Source organism: Schistocerca piceifrons, chromosome X (genome assembly GCF_021461385.2).
Source record: "Schistocerca piceifrons isolate TAMUIC-IGC-003096 chromosome X, iqSchPice1.1, whole genome shotgun sequence".
Lineage (NCBI taxonomy): Eukaryota > Metazoa > Arthropoda > Insecta > Orthoptera > Acrididae > Schistocerca > Schistocerca piceifrons.
The window spans coordinates 103349282-103368440 of NC_060149.1; positions in this window are offsets into that span (position 1 = coordinate 103349282).

The following is a 19159-nucleotide window of genomic DNA, read 5'->3' on the forward strand; positions in this document are numbered from 1 at the left end:
TGTGTGAGGAACGTTTCCTGAAAGTTTGGCCATACCTTTTTGTAATACCCTGTATATCTCAGTAAATTAGCTTACCATGCCTATTTTCATTCTCTGCTTTCGTATGGCATCATATTCTGGGGTAACTCATTATTGAGTAAAAGAGTGTTCATTGCACAAAAGTGTGCAATCAGAATAATTGCTGGAGCTCATCCAAGATCATCCTGAGGACACTTATTTAAAGAGCTAGAGATCTTCACTGTAGCCTCACAATATATATATATTCACTTATGAAATTTGTTATTTACAATCCAAGCAAATTCAAAAGTAATAGCAGTGTACATGGCTACAACACTAGGAGAAAGGATGACCTTCACTACTCGAGGTTAAATCTAACTTTGGCTCAGAATGGGGTAAATTATGCTGCCACAAAAGTCGTTAGTCACATACCTAATAGCATCAAAAGTCTGACAGATAGCCATATAGCATTTAAAAGGAAATTAAAAGAATTTCTTAATGGCAACTCCTTCCAGTCATTCGATCAGTTTTTGGATATAATAAGTGGGTAATTTCCCCAACCGTCACAAAAACAAAAACAAAAAAATGAAATTAAAAATATTAAGAGTCATGTAATATTTTTTGTAATGTAATATCTTGTATAGACACCTTTATTAACTTGACACGTTCCTCATCATTACGAAGTGTCAAATTCATGATCTATGGAACAAGTACTAATCTAATCTAATCTAGTGAAATGATAAATAGAGGTGAGGTCACTGCTACATGAGACCTGGAAAATTTACTACTATGTCAAAACTGACTATCTGAATTATTGTTTTTGCTTGTGAATATTGCCTCATCAATTTGAATTTCCATTGCGCAAGGTCTGTCTGTTACTTACCTATTTATACTTTTATAATTACATTATACTATGTATTTGTCTTCTGCTGTCTTAGTATAAAAAATCGTGTTAGTCAAGTCATCTCAGGCAAATTAGCTTATACGCAATAAAAAAAGAAATTTAGGTTTTGTACATTAATGAGTTAAACTGAGAAAATATTACCATTGTTAGGCAATATTAGCAATCCCAAAACATCTAGTGCTTATGTGAATAAAAAGATGTTTATGGAAAATGAAAAAGTAAGAAATTTATGAGCCATGTCAGTTCAGTTATTATTGTGGTGTCTTTGTGAGGGAAAGATATAATGGAGAGTGTTGTTTCTGAGACCTATGTGTAGTTAATGATTAATATATTTTTCTTGGTGTGTAACACATGTCATACTATTATGAATTAGCCAATTGGTCTAACGCAAGACTTTCCGAAGTGGGAAGGAGCGCCTGGTCCCCGGCACGGCAGACTTGTGTCGAAGTCCGGTGAGCCTGCCAGTCTGTGGATAGTTTTTAGGCAGTCTTCCATCTGCCTCGGCAAATGCAGGCTGGATCCCTTTATTTTGCCTCAGCTACACTATGTCAGCGATTGGTGTGCAAACAAGCTCTCCACGTATGCGTACACCACCATTACTCTACCATGTAAACATAGGGGTTACACTCATCTGGTGTGAGATGTTCCCTGGGAGGTGCACCGGGGGCTGAACCACACAATAACCCTGGGTTCAGTGTGAGGTGGTGGAGGGGTGAAATGGACTGCAATAGTGATTGTGGGGTTGTGGACTACTGCTGCTGCGGTGGTGACAGAGTCTCTCCATTGTTTCTAGGTCCCCGGTTAACATACAACTATTATGAACTGAATACAATGCAGACAAATTTCTCTATTTGAGACATACTGATGGTATTATGAGATTTTGTGAAATATTTTCTGATGATGATGAGGTTTACGCTGAGAGGAAGTGCTGTGAAAAATGATAGTTTATTGTTTTGTGAATTATAATGAGTATCTGAACTTATTAAGTTTATAATGACCTTAGGGAAATGAAATATTAGGGACTTGTTGGTGCTCTGTTTTATAATGCATTCTACTTTTGTGTGTGCTGCTATACTGTAGAAAATCCTGAGAAATGATTGTAAGGAAGTTAGGAAGGATGATGTTGAGCATTAGCCTTTGATTATATGATTGTTGTTTATGGAAGCTTGAGCTGGGTCTTATTTGTTGAAAATATCTGAATTTTATATAACAACTGTATGATTCCATAGCACTGGAATGAGAAACAGTATTCATAGGAAATAACTTACATGCACAAAATATCTTGTTACTGACTATAAAGTATTAACACCATTAACACCTTGTGAAGTCACTTCTATGTTAATTTTGATCATGATATTTGTATTTAAAAAATCCCTCTGGAAACAGAAAATGACAATTAAGCATCTGCTGTCTAGAACCCAATGAAACTTTGAAATGGTAATGTGTGTGGAAGGTAGCACACCATTTCTCAGAAAATAACTGCAATTTCCTGCACTGCATATAATTTACTTATGTTTACTATGATAGTTTCTTTATGTTTAATATTATTTTGTATATGTTTTGAACTTTCATTTTGACCCATTAAATCAGTGTACTTTATGTAGATGTGAAAGAAGAATTTTAAATGTAGCAGTGACAAGTAGTGAATGAACAGCACTTTAAAGCAAATTTGAGTTTTGGTAACATTTTTGGCATAAAGTGTGACCAACACTTTATACATAATAACTAAATAATTCAATTTAAACAAAACATGTAAGAATGAGATACCTGTCTCATCCTGAAACATAATTTGAAACTCTTGTATAATTTATTATGTGACATGAAACCTAATGAATGCAAAATCTTTATAACAATCAGAACCTAAAGGACAAAATAAGTAATACAATTGATATACTTGCACATGAAATAGGTATGGGGTCTGCTGACTTTGGTGGACACACCACTTGGTGAGTGGTGCCCTCCCTAGCTGGGTGTATCCATTCTTAATTTCTGGGGTAATTTACTTTAACTCTTTCCTATCTGCATTCTGTTCCCAAGAGGGTTTTACTCTTTTTTAGCAGGGTATATCCTATTTATGTCACCTTCTGTGGATGGTCCTAGCCTACAGTACTACATTTGTAGCATCCACCAAGTTCTGCAAGAAAATTTTTTGTTATAGCATATTTTTGTATTCCAAATGTTGTTATAAAGATTTTTCATTGGTTTTATGAGAGAAAGGATTAAGTTCCTAAGTACATTAATTTTGAGGTAAATTTGGAAGTAAAACACTGTAAAATGTTGTTACAAAGATATTTCATTCGTGTTATGAGAAAAAGGATTAAGTTCCTAACAACATTAATTTTGTAGGTGCTCTAAAGTATTATGCTGTATTTCCTTTGTGAAAACACTTCAAATAACTTTATATTGACTAAGATGTTTCCTTTTGATCATAGAGCAGTATCATTCAATGGTGTTTCACCTATAAAGACAGATTTATGAATATAAGTATACAGACATTCTCATGAAATACAAATTTTACTGTTATGCTAATACAATAAAATCACTGTTACGTGTACCATTCTTCTGCATATCTCATATAAGTTATATGATATTTGGTAATAATTTGACAGCTACGGGATAGGTAAAAGTCAGACTTTGAAATTGTTTTTGAAAATTTATGAGAAAAGACTTCAGGAATCCAAAATTTTGTTCTTGACCTCATTTGAATGAAGTGATGCTAATGGAGTGAAAATGCTGTATATTATGTAATTAAGAACCATTGAATACTGATTTGTTATCCTCCAAACTTGTTGGCTGAACCAGACGTATCAAAATTTTTTTCGCATTTTATGCTTTCAAACCTTTTATGGAGCTATTGTAATAAAACTAACTATGGTGAGATATATGTACTAACTGATCCTGGACCATATGAAGTGAACGATACCACACTGAGGACACAAAACCAAATTGCACTACTACATAGCTATACGAAAATGTTTAAATGTCATCGTTTATAAAAATTTAATTTATTTACAATGAAGATTATGGACTTCTGAAAAAAGATGGACAATTAATTGTATTTTATTTATGAAATGTATTGAAATGTATCTTTCAAAGATTATTTTGGATAAATAGATTGATATATGATGGTAATTTCTTTGCTACATATTGTTAGAGGTAAATCTCTGTTCTGTTGTGCAGTTGGTTGTACGAGTTTCACGTACGAGAATGGAGAACGAGTTGTGTGTGTTGTATTGATTTGTATTGTGAAGTGAAATGACTGAATATGTGTATGCAATTCTGCAGAAGGTTCACCAGAATTCACATTATTATTGAAACATTAAGCTGATCATCCTCTAGACAATTATAGAATCATAAATCTCTGAAAGAAAATTAACAACAAGCCATCAATACACCAAAATGATGAGTTTTTTTTATTATTAAAAGAAACAGTTATTTATATTTGACTGTCCCTGTCACTCGCTGCAGTGTGTCACTATCTCAGTATGGCAAGAGCCGTGAAAATGTGATTAGCCACACAAGTTACTAACTTACTCTAATGATTAATAAACCAACTTTGGGCAACAAGAGGGTGGGTGTTGTAACGTCGCAGGGCTGAAGTGCCAAAAGCGCGGCAGTACCTGTGGAGTGGCCTGCGAACAATACAACAGCAGAGGATAGACACAACCAACGAAGAACAGAACAAACAACAACGAGATCAAAACAACAGATTCACAAGAAAACCTAACAACCACATCCACTCATACACAGAACAAGAAAGTCAATAAGCTGTCTAATGTGAGGTGATGTGTCCAGAGATGTACGCAAGGTTAGACTGGCTGGCTGAGCGAGAGGAAGGCGCTTAAATACTCTATCAGGGGCGCCACTATTGGCCTCTGGAACCACTTGTTCCACTGTGGCACCCTCACACTAAATACGGGCCAGGATGCACGCACCGCCACAGCTTATGATGTGATGGTGCAGAGACCTCTAGGGGTCTTCGACGTCCATGACGTCTGGCGGGGATTCAAATTCCGTGGTGCGCGGTACAAGTTCCCTCCCCCCTGAGACTTGCGCTTAGGGGCGGAAACGTCCAGGACGGTGCCAAGGTGGGTGGCAGTGGGAAGAGGAGCAAGGCTCATCAGCCACTATTGGCAGGGAGAAAGTGGTGCCCGAGGTATAAATGACAGCTGATCCAGACTCCAGGGCAGGGGAGGGAGCCACCGATCCCCCCAGAGGTGGCCGGCGGCAGGCCCGCAGGGAGACGGCAAGTGGGGGCACGGACAGTGACTTCAGGACCCCGTCCGTACCTGAATGGGGTAGGGAAGGAGGAGGCGGCGTGAGTCCCGTGGCTGCACGTGTGCAGAGTTGATTATGAAGACAGTGTTCCAAACTTTTCGACGTCTGCACCGACGTCACATGCTGCCCATGGGCTGCGATGACCGTGGCGGGTGTTCAACCCACCTTGCACCCATACTTGCAGGCTCACACGGTTGTGCCAGGGGCATACCGCTGTGAGGGCTAGGAGTGGGGGCGGGAGGAGGATGGCATCAGCAAATGGAGCAGAGTCTGCGGCTGTCGCCCATGAAGGAGCTCTGCTGGACTTCGTCCATCAATTAACGTAGTGCGATAGGTGCTCAAAAAAAGGGTGAGGGCCAATGTGGTTGGAGAAGTGTCGACCGCCTTAGGTAACTGGTATTTAAAAGTGCAAACAAGCCTCTCCGCCATGCCATTGGACAAACAGTGGAAAGGGGGGCTACGGATATGTTTGATACCGTTGGCCTGACAGAAGGCGTGGAAGGAGGACACCGTGTATTGGGGGCCATTATCAGAGACCAATGTGTGTGGCAGGCCCTCAATGGCGAGAACCTGGGTGAGGGCTGTGAGTGTAGCCTCCGTGGTGGTGGATGCCATGTGGACAACATATGGGTATTTGGAGTAGGCATCAACGATGAGTAACCACATGGACCCCAAAAATGGGACTGCAAAATCAATATGGATGCAATCCCAGGGCCGGCGAGGCACAGGCCAGGGCGCAAATGACTGAGGGGGCTTGCCTGGTGACGCGCACAGGCAGTGCACCCACTGACCAGGCGTTCAATATCGTCATCGATGCCGGGCCAATAGACATGCCGGCAAGCCAAAACTTTCATACAGGACATACCCCAGTGCCCGCGGTGTGACAAACCGATCACCCGAAGCCGCAATTCCAGAGGGACGAACACCAGATGAGCATCTGACACCATGGCCAACAGAAGGACATCATCGATCATGGAGAGCCTCTAAGACAGGTGGCGCCAGGGGCTGAAATCTAAATTCATCTAACGAGTAACATAGGACGGCCACCCGTGGACCACGTAATTGAGAACCTAATGGAAGACAGGGTCGTGGCAGGTAGCCGCAGCAATGTGAGCAGCCATAAGAGGCAGACCGTCCAGTGCATCCCGGCGGGAGGAATCTATGTGAAAGCAGAGGGCCTACTGTTGGTCAAAGGCAGTATCGGGGCCTGCTGGAAGATGTGACAAAACATCCGCATTAGCATGATGGGTGGTGGGCTTATACATGTAAGCATAATTATGTAAAAACAATGCCCAGCTCTGGAGACATTGAGCCATCCGCTCTGGAAGGTGAGACCTGGGGTCCGAAAAGTGTAACCAATGGTTTATGGTCCGTCAGGAGGGTGAACTTTGCCCCAAAGAGATGGGTGTGAAATTTTTTGGACAGCGAACACGATCGCCAGAGCCTCCTTTTCAATCCGGGAGTAGTTCTGTTGTGCTGGGGTCAATGTCTTAGAGGCATAAGCGATTGCCTGTTCAGAGCCATTGGTATCCTAGTGCGCAAGGATGGCCCCAATGCCATATGCTGATGCATCAGCTGCCACAACCAAGGGGCGATCCAGAGAAAAGGGAATAAGGCAAGGGGCAGACTTCAGCATCGCCTTTAAACGGAGAAAAGCCTGGTCACGGGCAGAAGTCCAATCAAATGTACCCCTCTGTGACACAAGTGATTGAGGGGTAGAGCAATGGAGGCAGCCTGAGGCAAGAACTTTAAGTAATAAGTAATCTTGCCCAAAAACACCTTGAGTTCAGATAAGTCCTTGGGACGAGGAAGGGCCTCAATGAATGCGAGAGTACGACCCAAAGGGCGAATGCCATCTTTGCTAAGCCAGTGGTCTAAGTATTCCACTTCCGGTTGAAAAAAAGAACACTTGTCCAGCCAACAGCGTAAACCAGCAGACTGCAGACCGTGAAATAAGGCGCCAAGGTTTTGTAAATGTTCCTGGTGTGAACGCCCGGTGACCAAGATGTCATCCAGATAATTCACACATGCAGGGATATGCAGTGTAAGCTGCTCCAGGAATCGCTGGAAAATGGCAGGCGTGGAAGAGACACCAAAGGGAAGACGCTTGTACTTATACAATCCGAAAGGTGTGTTGATAGCCATAATGTCCTGAGATTCGGCATCCAAGGGCAACTGGTGGTATGCCTCAGCCAGGTCGATATTGGAAAAATAGTCTCCCCTGGCAAGCTTGGCAAGAGGGTCTTCCTGTCGGGGAATGGGGTAAGTGTCAACGAGGGACTGAGCATTGACTGTAGTGCCGAAGCCCCCACACAGCTGAAGGGACCCAATGGGTTTCCGTATGACCACCAATGGTGTCGCCCATGCACTGTAAGTTACAGGCTCCAGCACGCCAGTGGCCTGCTCAATCGCTGGCCGTAAGGCCACCGGAAGGGGCCGGGCCCAGAAAAAACGAGGCTGTGCATCCGGCCGTAGGGTAATGTGCGCCTGAAAGCCAGAAACACAGCCGAGATGCGGTGCAAACAACGACGCAAAAGTGGAGCACAGATCGTCCAAGTCCTGAAGGGGAACAGCCGTGGAAACGACCTTAATTCCGTCGGGAATGGAAAAGCCAAACAGTTGAAACGCATCCAGGCCAAAAATATTCGAAGCCGACGGATGGTCGACGACAAAGAGGCTAAGGAGCCGGGGAACACGCTTGTACGTCGCCTGGACGACAAACTGCCCATGGAAGGGAATGGAACAGTCTCCATAGTCGACCAAACGGTGAGAGAGAGGCGACAATGCACGAGAGCCCATCCGGGTATATGTCGCCATATTAATCACGGAGACGGTGGCCTGAGTGTTGACCTGAAAACTGACATCCTCAGTGAAAATGCAGAGCATGAAGAAAAGCTTCCGCACTGATGGGTCATCCTGTAGGATGACCGATTGCAGAGCATGGACTGTATCTTGAGGCCCAGGAGGGGAGGACTGGAGCGAGTCGAGCAACTATGACAAAACCAATTGGATGTGGCCCTCCTTGTTACACAGCGTGCACGATTTCCAGCTTTGGGGACAATCAGCCCGTGAATGGGCAGTAAAGCACTATGGGCTAGATGGAAGTGGGAAGCACGATTGGCGACGAGGGTTGACCGAAGGTGCCGATGCCATAGAGACGTCAGACAACAAGGGGTCCCGACGGCACTGGCCTCTGTTGGCTGGGCCACGTCGTCATCGCAAGGGCAGAACCCGCCGTGACGCCGCGATCGTCGCCACCTGCGGTCGCGCCTCGTTAGTCGCTACAGCAATTTCAAAGGAGTGGGCCATGCGGAGAATCTCTTCCAAGGAAGGGTTGTCGAGTTTCAGTGCCGCAGTTAGGACCTCAGGATCGGGAGCCAGCTGAACCACCACATCCCAGATCAGGGAGTCCACCTATGAAGCCTTACACTGCTGATTGGTGCACGTATAAACACATCGACAGCTGAGACTTTGCAAGTCCGTGACCCAGGAATGATACGATTGACCAGGCTGTTTATGGTACTGGTGGAACTCCAGCCGAGAAGCGACCACATGGTAGCGTTGGGAATAATAGTTTGTCAGCAAAAGGCAGATCTCATGAAAAGAGAGAGCCAGAGGATCGGACAACGGTGCCAACTTGCGGGGGAGAAAGAATGTGTCTGGGGAGGCCCAAGACAAAAACAACGACCGCTGCAAGGAGTCGTCCATGACTTGAAAAGCCATGAAATGTTGTTTGAGCTGATGTAAGTAGGTTTCCCTGTCCTCTTTAGCGTCATTAAAGGGTGGAAACGGCGGCGGACATGGGAAAGCAGTATCAGACACCCGAGGACTCTGAAGCTGTTGTGGTAACACGTCCTGGGCATCGATTTTGTCCGTTAGCAACTGCAGCGACTTTTGTAGGATGTCTAACTGGAGCTGCTGCTGCTGCATGGGCTGCTGCTGTTGCTCCAGCAGACAGACCAACTTCGTCTCCATACCAACTACAACCACCACTTACCTCATCGTCAAAATGTTGTAACGGCAACCGGAACAGTCGCGGGGTTGAAGCGACGGAAAGCACGGCGGGACCTGTGGAGTGGCCCGCGAACAACACAACGGCAGAGGACAGGCACGACCAACTAAGGGCAGAAAAACAACAACGAGATCGAAACAACGGACTCACAAGAAAACCTAACAACCACGTCCACTCGTACACAGAACAAGAAAGTAAATAAGCTGTCTAAGGCGAGGCAATGTGTTCAGAGACGTACACAAGGTTAGACTGGCTGGCTGAGGGAGAAACAGGCGTTTAAATACTCTATCGGGGACGCCGCTATTGGCCGCTGGAGCCACGTGTTCCACTGTGGCACCCTCACACTAAATGCGGGCCACAGCTTACGGAGTGATGGTGCAGAGACCTCTAGGAGTCTTCGACGCCCATGACGTCTGGTGGGGATCGAAATTTCGTGGCACACAGTTCCAGAGTGGGGACGGTCAGAATGGGCAAATTGTTCTTCATTCACGGAAGATTGGCCCAGTCCACATCTTCAGTCGGTCCCTATTGTGACCAGCAGCAGTGCAGCTCACAGAGTTGAAGTTCCCTCCACAGTCAGACTGCTGTGAACTCATATCAGCGGACTCCATGATGGCAGTGACTGTAAGACACTTTATGGTAATCACCAGGGTATCCTGCAACTAATAGGGCTGATCTTTCATCAGCATCAGTAGTGCTGATGAAGTGGCACAAGTCTGAGAATGAGTGGAAGGAAGGCAAGGGCTTTGTAACAATCTGTGATGTGTTTCCCCCCATACAGGTGACTGAATGTGCTCCCTTTTTATGAGCCTGTCAGTGCTCTTGGTCAGCATAATGTTTAATTTCAGGGCTCCAGAACGTCCTTTTATATGGAGATTGCAGCCTGAAAGGCATTCTTGTGTCATCCCTGGGTGTAGTTACTACACTTAGCCTTGTTACAGACCGAGCGAGGTGACGCAGTGGCTAGCACACTGGACTCGCATTCGGGAGGACGACGGTTCAATCCCGCATCCGGCCATCCTGATTTAGGTTTTCCGTGATTTTCCTAAATCGCTTCAGGCAAATGTCTGAATAGTTCCTTTGAAAGGGCACAGCCAACTTCCTTCCATAATTCGATGAGACAGATGACCTCACAGTCTAGTCTCCTTCCCAACCAATCAACCAACCAACCTTGTTACAGAAGTTCTTTGTGTCTGCTCCACATTGTTGTCTAAGTGCTGAATCTGATGTTCAGATATTCACTCTCACACACTATGAGGCAGTAAGCTGCCTGTGTATCTGTACTTCAGTTCTTCCAAGTGTTGACATTGGTTAAACTATGATTGCATACTTGACTGACAGGTTCCTCTTACTGTTACCCAATCTGGTCTAAAACAAATTTGTTCCTACACTTCATTACTCTTCTGCTGTTTAACATTCCCCAGCTCTGTATAAAACTGACCTGACGTTTTGTACATTACTAGCTAGTATTCATGCTCTATTAATTCATCCTTTCATGGAACATCCTTGCTTTCAAACTGAAAACCAGGTTAAGCTTTTTCTCACAGTACTGCTGGATGTGTTACAGCATCTTTTCTGTGGTAATCTATTGCTTCTATGAAACTACAAGTTGGTCAAATGTGTAAAGGATATCCAGGTTTAGCATGTCATTTAGAAATATTAGGTTTAGGATTGGTAATATATCTGACAGCTTCTCTGGCCAAAACAACTACATCTAAGTTAGTAAGGTTTCACTGGGTTTCTTATCACGCCCACCACAAACAAAATTGTAATTTAATAAATGTAATAAAAACAATTTTCATAGTCCTATTAAGAAATGCTATGGCAGTAATAGTGCAGCACTTAGTTGCCTTTGTATGGTGTGGAAGATGGATTCCTGTAAAGTTTCTGTCTCCAGTCTTGTGTCATTGTTACTGTGTGTCAAAATTTGTAACACTCTAGGTATAGCTATGTGCTCATCAATTGCATCCATTTAATTCTGTACCTTTTTAGATCACCAGTTATACTTTGCTTGGTGTTTTGTATGTACTGCATCAACTACAATGCTAACTTATTGTTATTTAGTGCAACCTGCTGTATGTCCACTAGTTGTGTGGTATGCCACTTTACCTAAGCCTTCGTATCATCTGCTACTGCTTATGCCTGGCCTGGTGTGCTATTAAATTCTGAATATCTTGATCATCTGCTGTCCCGCTGAACACTGTGGAGCAGAACGGGACTAGTGTTTAACATCATGTTGAGAATTAGGTCATCAAGGATGAAGCACAAGCTTGGATTAGGGAATGATGGTGAAGGAAATTGGCCATGCACTTTCAAAGGAATGATTCTGGCAGTTGCCTGAAGTGATTGAGGGGCATCACAGAAAACCTAAATCAGGATGGCTTGACATGGTTTGAACCATCATACCAAACATGGTCTTCAACAGTTTTCTGAATGCAGTTATCCATCCTTTCTTTCTTCAAATCAGTGTTCTCGGCACCAAGTTGATCACCTGTTTCAAACTATCCCTTAGTTATTTGCAAGAGAGCTGTGATACTCCTCCTGAACTTCTGCTTGAATTTCCTACTTCTCTGCTTCCTTCTGAAATTTCCAAAGATTTTTTTCTATACCATGCACTTTATTTCTCATTTTTCGCACATTCAAAGTTAACCCAACCATTCACTGATGACATGTTACCAGGACTTTGGGTTATTTTGAAAACACCACTCCTTATTCGAGAGACTTGTTCTGTAGTTCACCTCCTACATCCCTCTGGACAATGTGCAGGAATAGCAAGATTACTATATTATTCCTGGCTGTTCATACTGGCATGCCATCTGTGTGAACTGTATTTCTTGTCACTTTACCCCCCTTCCTTCAAATGAGTTTGTGCACAATAAAATACTTTCAAATACTGCAACACTATGAATCTCTTAACATACGTATTATAAACAAGGAGGAAACAAACCCCCAAAACAAAACAACACCACCCTCTATGGTCCAGAAATACTAAGTCAACATATACATGACAAACAGAAGTAACCTAACACATAGTCTTAATGCATAAGGTATGTTACATGAATCCTGAGCTTTTTTAACTAATGACTTCTTTGCCTTCTCAGAGTTTTTACTCTGTGCAACCTGTGGTGTTGGAATCTGTGGCAAAGCATCTGTTGCTCCAATGACTTGGTTTATGTGAATAATTAATGCCTTCATTGGAAGCTGCACATTCATATTTACTGATGATGTAATCTCATTTAACTTAATATGGGCCCTGGTACTGGTACTTCGTAAAAACCTTTATGTTCTTCCTTTTGTGGTATACAGATCTGTTACCAAAGTCCACAGGCTCTATATTGTGACAATTTTCCTGTATATTTCCCTGCTTTTCCTGACCTTTAAGTGCCTTTGTATTTTCTCATTTTACCTTCTTCCAAACTTCTCTTAATCGTTTCACTAGCTCTTCATTAGTGCCTAATTTAGGTTTCAGAACCTTGAAAGGTCATGGACTCTTTCTACAGTACACTCCCCCATATGGTGAAACACCTGTACTAATGTGTACTTTAGAAGTATATGCTGAAACAATGAGTTGCAGATTGTCGTGGTCAAACCCAGGACTCCAGATGGCTGAGCTGAAGCTGGGACCCACCATCCCATAGTTCGTCAGGAGGCTGAGCAAGTTCAATAGTGTCAAGAGGCAGTGCCGAATGATACAGCAATATTCAGAAGTATTCCTTTATTCAGCTAGTTTACAGAAGCGTAATGTTGCCACCCCGCCTGCACGCTGTTCCGCGAGTCTGGCCGTCTCAGCACTCCTGGACTGCTGACACTGTTCCTGTGCTCATCAAGGCTGCCCGATGATGGAAGGCCACCGCTCTCGCCCCGGTTGCCGCCCGTCAATGCATCACGTCCTGCGCCGCGTAACTGCCCTCGATTCTGGAGACTGCTACAATCCCTGAACCTCGCCGCCCTCTGCCCCATTTGACCTGCTCTGTCCGACCATGGGATGAAGGTGGATGTACTGGTCACCCGTGGCCCTCAGGTTGCCTCTGCTTCCAGGACAGGACTGGACGCAAACCTGCGCCCTCCTGGATGCTGTGCCGAAACTTGCCACTAGTGGTGTATGCCAGATGTCAACACCCACCGCCATCTGTGGCGCTGCTGCAGCGCTGCTGTGCCTCCCACAGTGTACACCTCACCCAGACCCTGGTACGCCATGGTACGCCAGGTGTGAGGCGAACGTGGCCGTAGACTGGACATGCTGCAGACTGCTGTCACTGCCCTCCTTCAGGCAGACTGTGCAATCTCCAAGTACTTGACTGCCATTCCATCCCACCCTGGTGTTGTGGCCCCGGAGGCAGAATACAGCCCGAACAAGTACATAGAAACATAGTACAGGTTTACACAGAATATTTACAACATCTGGAATTCGACAGTAGGGAAAGTAGGAAAAGGAAGAGAAGGAAACATAGTAGGTGAATATGGATTGGGGCTAAGAAATGAAAGAGGAAGCCGCCTGGTAGAATTTTGCACAGAGCATAACTTAATCACTTAATCATAGCTAACACTTGGTTCAAGAATCATAAAAGAAGGTTGTATACATGGAAGAATCCTGGAGATACTAAAAGGTACCAGATAGATTATATAATGGTAAGACAGAGATTTAGGAACCAGGTTTTAAATTGTAGGACATTTCCATGGGCGTATGTGGACTCTGACCACAATCTATTGGTTATGAACTGTAGATTATAACTGAAGAAATTGCAAAAAGGTGGGAATTTAAGGAGATGGGACCTGGATAAACTGACTAAACCAGAGGTTGTACAGTGTTTCATGGAGAGCATAAGGGAACAATTGACAGGAATGGGGGAAAGAAATACAGTAGAAGACGAATGGGTAGCTCTGAGGGATGAAGTAGTGAAGGCAGCAGAGGATCAAGTAGGTAAAAAGACGAGGACTAGTAGAAATCCTTGGGTAACAGAAGAAATATTGAAATTAATTGATGAAAGGAGAAAATATAAAAATGCAGCAAATGAAGCAGGCAACAAGGAATACAAACATCTCAAAAATGAGATCGAGAGGAAGTGCAAACTGGCTATGCAGGCATGGCTAGAGCACAAATGTAAGGATGTAGAGGCTTATCTCACTAGGGGTAAGATAGATACAGCCTACAGGAAAATTAAAGAGACATTTGGAGAAAAGAGAGCCACTTGTATGAATATCAAGATCTCAGATGGAAACCCAGTTCTAAGCAAAGTGGGGAAAGCAGAAAGGTGGAAGGAGTATATAGAGGGTCTATGCAAAGGCTATGTACTTGAGGACAAAATTATGGAAATGGAAGAGGATGTAGATGGAGATGAAATGGGAGATATGATACTGCGTGAAGAGTTTGACAGAGCACAGAAAGACTTGAGTCGAAACAAAGCCCCGGGAGTAAACAACATTCCATTGGAACTACTGACGGCCTTGGGAGAGCCAGTCCTGACAAAACTCCACCATCTGGTGAGCAAGATGTATGAGACAGGCGAAATACCCTCAGACTTCAAGAAGAATATAATAATTCCAATCCCAAAGAAAGCAGGTGTTGACAGATGTGAAAATTACCGAACTATCAGTTCAATAAGTCACAGCTGCAAAATATAAACGCGAATTATTTACAGACGAATGGAAAAACTGGTAGAAGCCAACCTCGGGGAAGATCAGTTTGGATTCCGTAGGAATGTTGGAACACGTGAGGCAATACTGACTTTACGACTTATCTTAGAAGAAAGATTAAGGAAAGGCAAACCTACATTTCTAGCATTTGTAGACTTAGAGAAAGCTTTTGACACTGTTGACTGGAATACTCTCTTTCAAATTCTAAAGGTGACAGGGGTAAAATACAGGGAGCGAAAGGCTATTTACAATTTGTACAGAAACCAGATGGCAGTTATAAGAGTTGAGGGACATGAAAGGGAAGCAGTGGTTGGGAAGGGAGTAAGACAGGGTTGTAGCCTCTCCCCGATGTTGTTCAATCTGTATATTGAGCAAGCAGTAAAGGAAACAAAAGAAAAATTCGGAGTAGGTATTAAAATCCAGGGAGAAGAAACAAAAACTTTGAGGTTTGCCAGTGACATTGTAATTCTGTCAGAGACAGCAAAGGACTTGGAAGAGCAGTTGAACGGAATGGACAGTGTCTTGAAAGGAGGATATAAGATGAACATCAACAAAAGCAAAACGAGGATAATCGAATGTAGTCGAATTAAGTCGGGTGATGCTGGGGGAATTAGATTAGGAAATGAGACACTTAAAGTAGTGAAGGAGTTTTGTTATTTGGGGAGCAAAATAACTGATGATGGTCGAAGTAGAGAGGATATAAAATGTAGACTGACAATGGCAAGGAAAGCGTTTCTGAAGAAGAGAAATTTGTTAACATCGAGTATAGATTTAAGTGTCAGGAAGTCGTTTCTGAAAGTATTTGTATGGAGTGTAGCCATGAATGGAAGTGAAACATGGGCAATAAATAGTTTGGACAAGAAGAGAATAGAAGCTTTCGAAATGTGGTGCTACAGAAGAATGTTGAAGGTTACGTGGGTAGATCACGTAAGTAATGAGGAGGTATTGAATAGGATTGGGGAGAAGAGACGTTTGTGGCACAACTTGACTAGAAGAAGGGATTGGTTGGTAGGACATGTGTTGAGGCACCAAGGGATCACCAATTTAGCATTCGAGGGCAGCGTGGAGGGTAAAAATTGTAGAGGGAGACCAAGAGATGAATACACTAAGCAGATTCAGAAGGATGTAGGTTGCAGTAGGTACTGGGAGATGAAGGAGCTTGCACAGGATAGATTAGCATGGAGAGCTGCATCAAACCTGTCTCAGGACTGAAGACCACAACAACAACATTTACAACATCGCTACTAGACTGGCCCCTATAAGCGTAGACAAGCACAGATCCAACCCGACTGTCGACTGTCCAGGCAGACCCCTCTCAAGCTAAAAGTGCCTGACTATTTATACTGCTTTTCCCCTCGCTTCTGATGTAGTGTCAGAGAGAGACAAAAACTATGGCAGGGGTAAATTCCCATAGGTCAGCCACTTACACATTGCCACTCCTGGCTCTGGCCTACTGCCTCGCCTCATACATCGCAATAACTTAAAGCAATGCTGCAGTTCCCTGCCTCGCTGTACCTCCACACCAGACAAATCGTACGTGCAAGACGCCACTGCCGCTTCGCGCCATGTTCACTCTGCCTAACCTACTGGATGCATACTATTACCACGCACTGCCAGCGGCCTCAGACTTCCATCACCCAACCACGCCTTTACTGAATTTTAACAAAACTCCCCCTTTCTACGACCAAGACTCATACTAGTGCAGCAAATGTAATGAAAATATGTATCCCAATTACTGTGCTGACTATTTACAAATGTCTTAAAATTTTATGCTGTCAGTACAAAGATAGTGCAAAGTTTACAGATAAGAATCAGGTGACACAACTGCTTCAAGAGGTCCAACATAAAATTTGTACCCTTATCTGTAATTATAGTTTCAGGAATGCCAGATGTTAATACCCAGTTATTAACCATTGCATATGCGTCTACACCTGCTCACTGGTCCGGAATCCCTATTATTGCTATGAAATGGGAAAAGTGGTCTGTTGTTGTTGGAAGGTACATATTTCCAGCTGCTGTCCTGTTAAATGGTCCCAAAATATCCAAACATAGCGTTTCAAAGCATTTTGTCACGTTTGTCAACATTTGTATTGGCATACACCGGTGACTAAGGTCCGCTCTTTGCACATATGGTACACAGTCATTTACCTAATGTTCAGTGGTTTACTTTTGGATTCTCCACCAGAACTCTTCAGCTACATGTCTATCTGTTGTCCTACACCCCCATGCCAGCTAGTGATCAGATCCCTTTTAGAATACTTCGTTTCTGAACAGTGTGGGAAACACAACAAATCGTCCACACTTCATATTTCTGCACAACATTCCGTTGTGTGTCACAATCTGTTGCTCTGATCTAAAAGCATGAGTCTATGTAAGCTCTCTGGCAAGTTTTGCGTAGTGCTTGCAGAGCTCCAATTTTTCTGTTTAGTGTGTCTGCGTTAGTGCACGACTTTCCAGGTTCATGAACCATTTCTTAAACAAACTCGGTGTCCACCTTGTTACTATCCTGCAAGGGCCTTTCAGTTCCAATAGCCACTTAAGGGAATCACGATCAGTAACTACCTTAAAGGTTTGTCCCTATAAATAGCAGCAAAAGTAGGTAATATATTAAATAACAGCTTGAATTTCTTTTCTGTTGTTGAATAATTGTGTTCCGCCTTATCAGTTGTCTTGGTGCATAAGCCACTCGATGTTACCCATTATCCACGATTTGGCTCAAAGCACAACTAACTGCCATATTGCTCTCATCACAGAACAGGATGAACTCTTGTTTGAAGGCAGGAAATACCAACACTGGACTCGATATCAAAGCATGTTTGAATTTCTCAAATGCAGCCTGGCCCTTGGCTGACCGCTCGATTTCATATATATATATATATATATATATATTTTTAATAGACAATTCAAGGGCTCGGTAATTTGTGCAAAATTCCTCTCAAACATTCCTACAATAATACAAAGGGCCTAAATATGACTCTAAATGCTTCGTAGTCTGTGGTGGTACAAAAGCACAAACCACTGATATCATCCATGGGACAGTTATTATTCCTTCCTAGCTATTTACAAGTCCCAGCCAGTTTACTTCAGTTTGATGGCAATTATCAGCACAGTGTTAAGCATACTGCTTGTAGTCAATTAAGAAAGTCTTCCAAACATGTCACATGTTATACCATGTCCTTTGCAAAATCCAGTTATGTTATCAAGATATACCATGTATCCTTTAGGTTCCAGTCCCCAAAGCACTGCATCCAAGAGTCTCTGAAATGTAGCTAGTGTGTTTTTCAGTCCAAATGACATCTTTCGGTACTGGAAATGTCCCCATGAAGTGGGAAAACCAGTCTTCAGCTGGTCATATGGAACTACTTCGGCTGGTGGTGGCCATTAATCAAATTCATGGTCGAGAAGTATTTACACTGACCCAGATTGTTGAGTGTCTCTGTAATGTTAAGGATTGGATAGCACTGGTGAAGATGTATGCACTTAAGAAGCCATTCACAGAGCCTATGTCATGGATACACAAGTCTCTTCTTACCTAACAGGTCCATACTAACAACTGGTATGTGTACATCTGGGTCTACTAAGAATATGCGTTCCTCATTATTCACTGCAACATGCAAGCAACAATCCATCTTTACATATGTCCTTTTAGAGCATCGTTCGACCTCCAATAGTTCAGGGCCCCTGGTTGCATTTAAAACACGCTTCGTTCTAGTGTGCCTATTTTGCTTTCCACCTCAGCAGTCACACACTTAATGCCCCCCCCCCCCCCCTCCCCGAACACATTCAGAGCACTGTAGCTGGCAGCATTGCTTCTTCATGTGACCCACTCATCCACATCTGCAGAATTTGACCTCAGATCAGAAGATGGTTCAAATGGCTCTGAGCGCTATGGGACTTAATATCTGAGGTTATCAGTCCCCTGGAACTTAGAACAACTTAAACCTAACTAACCTAAGGACATCACACACATCCATGCCTGAGGAAGGATTCGAACCTGCAATCGTAGAAGTCGCGCCGTTCCGGACTGAAGCGCCTAGAACCGCTCGGCCACTACTGCCGGCTCAGAGCAGAAGACATCACGATCCCTACATTTTTGACTTTCAGTATCTATTTGCTCTACCTTTGCCGCGATTCTGATAACTGAGGACAAATCACTAAGGTTTTCTATCCTCACCCATCATGAGATATCCGCTGAAGTACAACTTATGAGTACAGTTAAGGCCCTATCACACGTGAGGTATACACTGCTGGCCATTAAAATTGCTTCACCACGAAGATGACGTGCTACAGACGCGAAATTTAACCGACAGGAAGAAGATGCTGTCATATGCAAA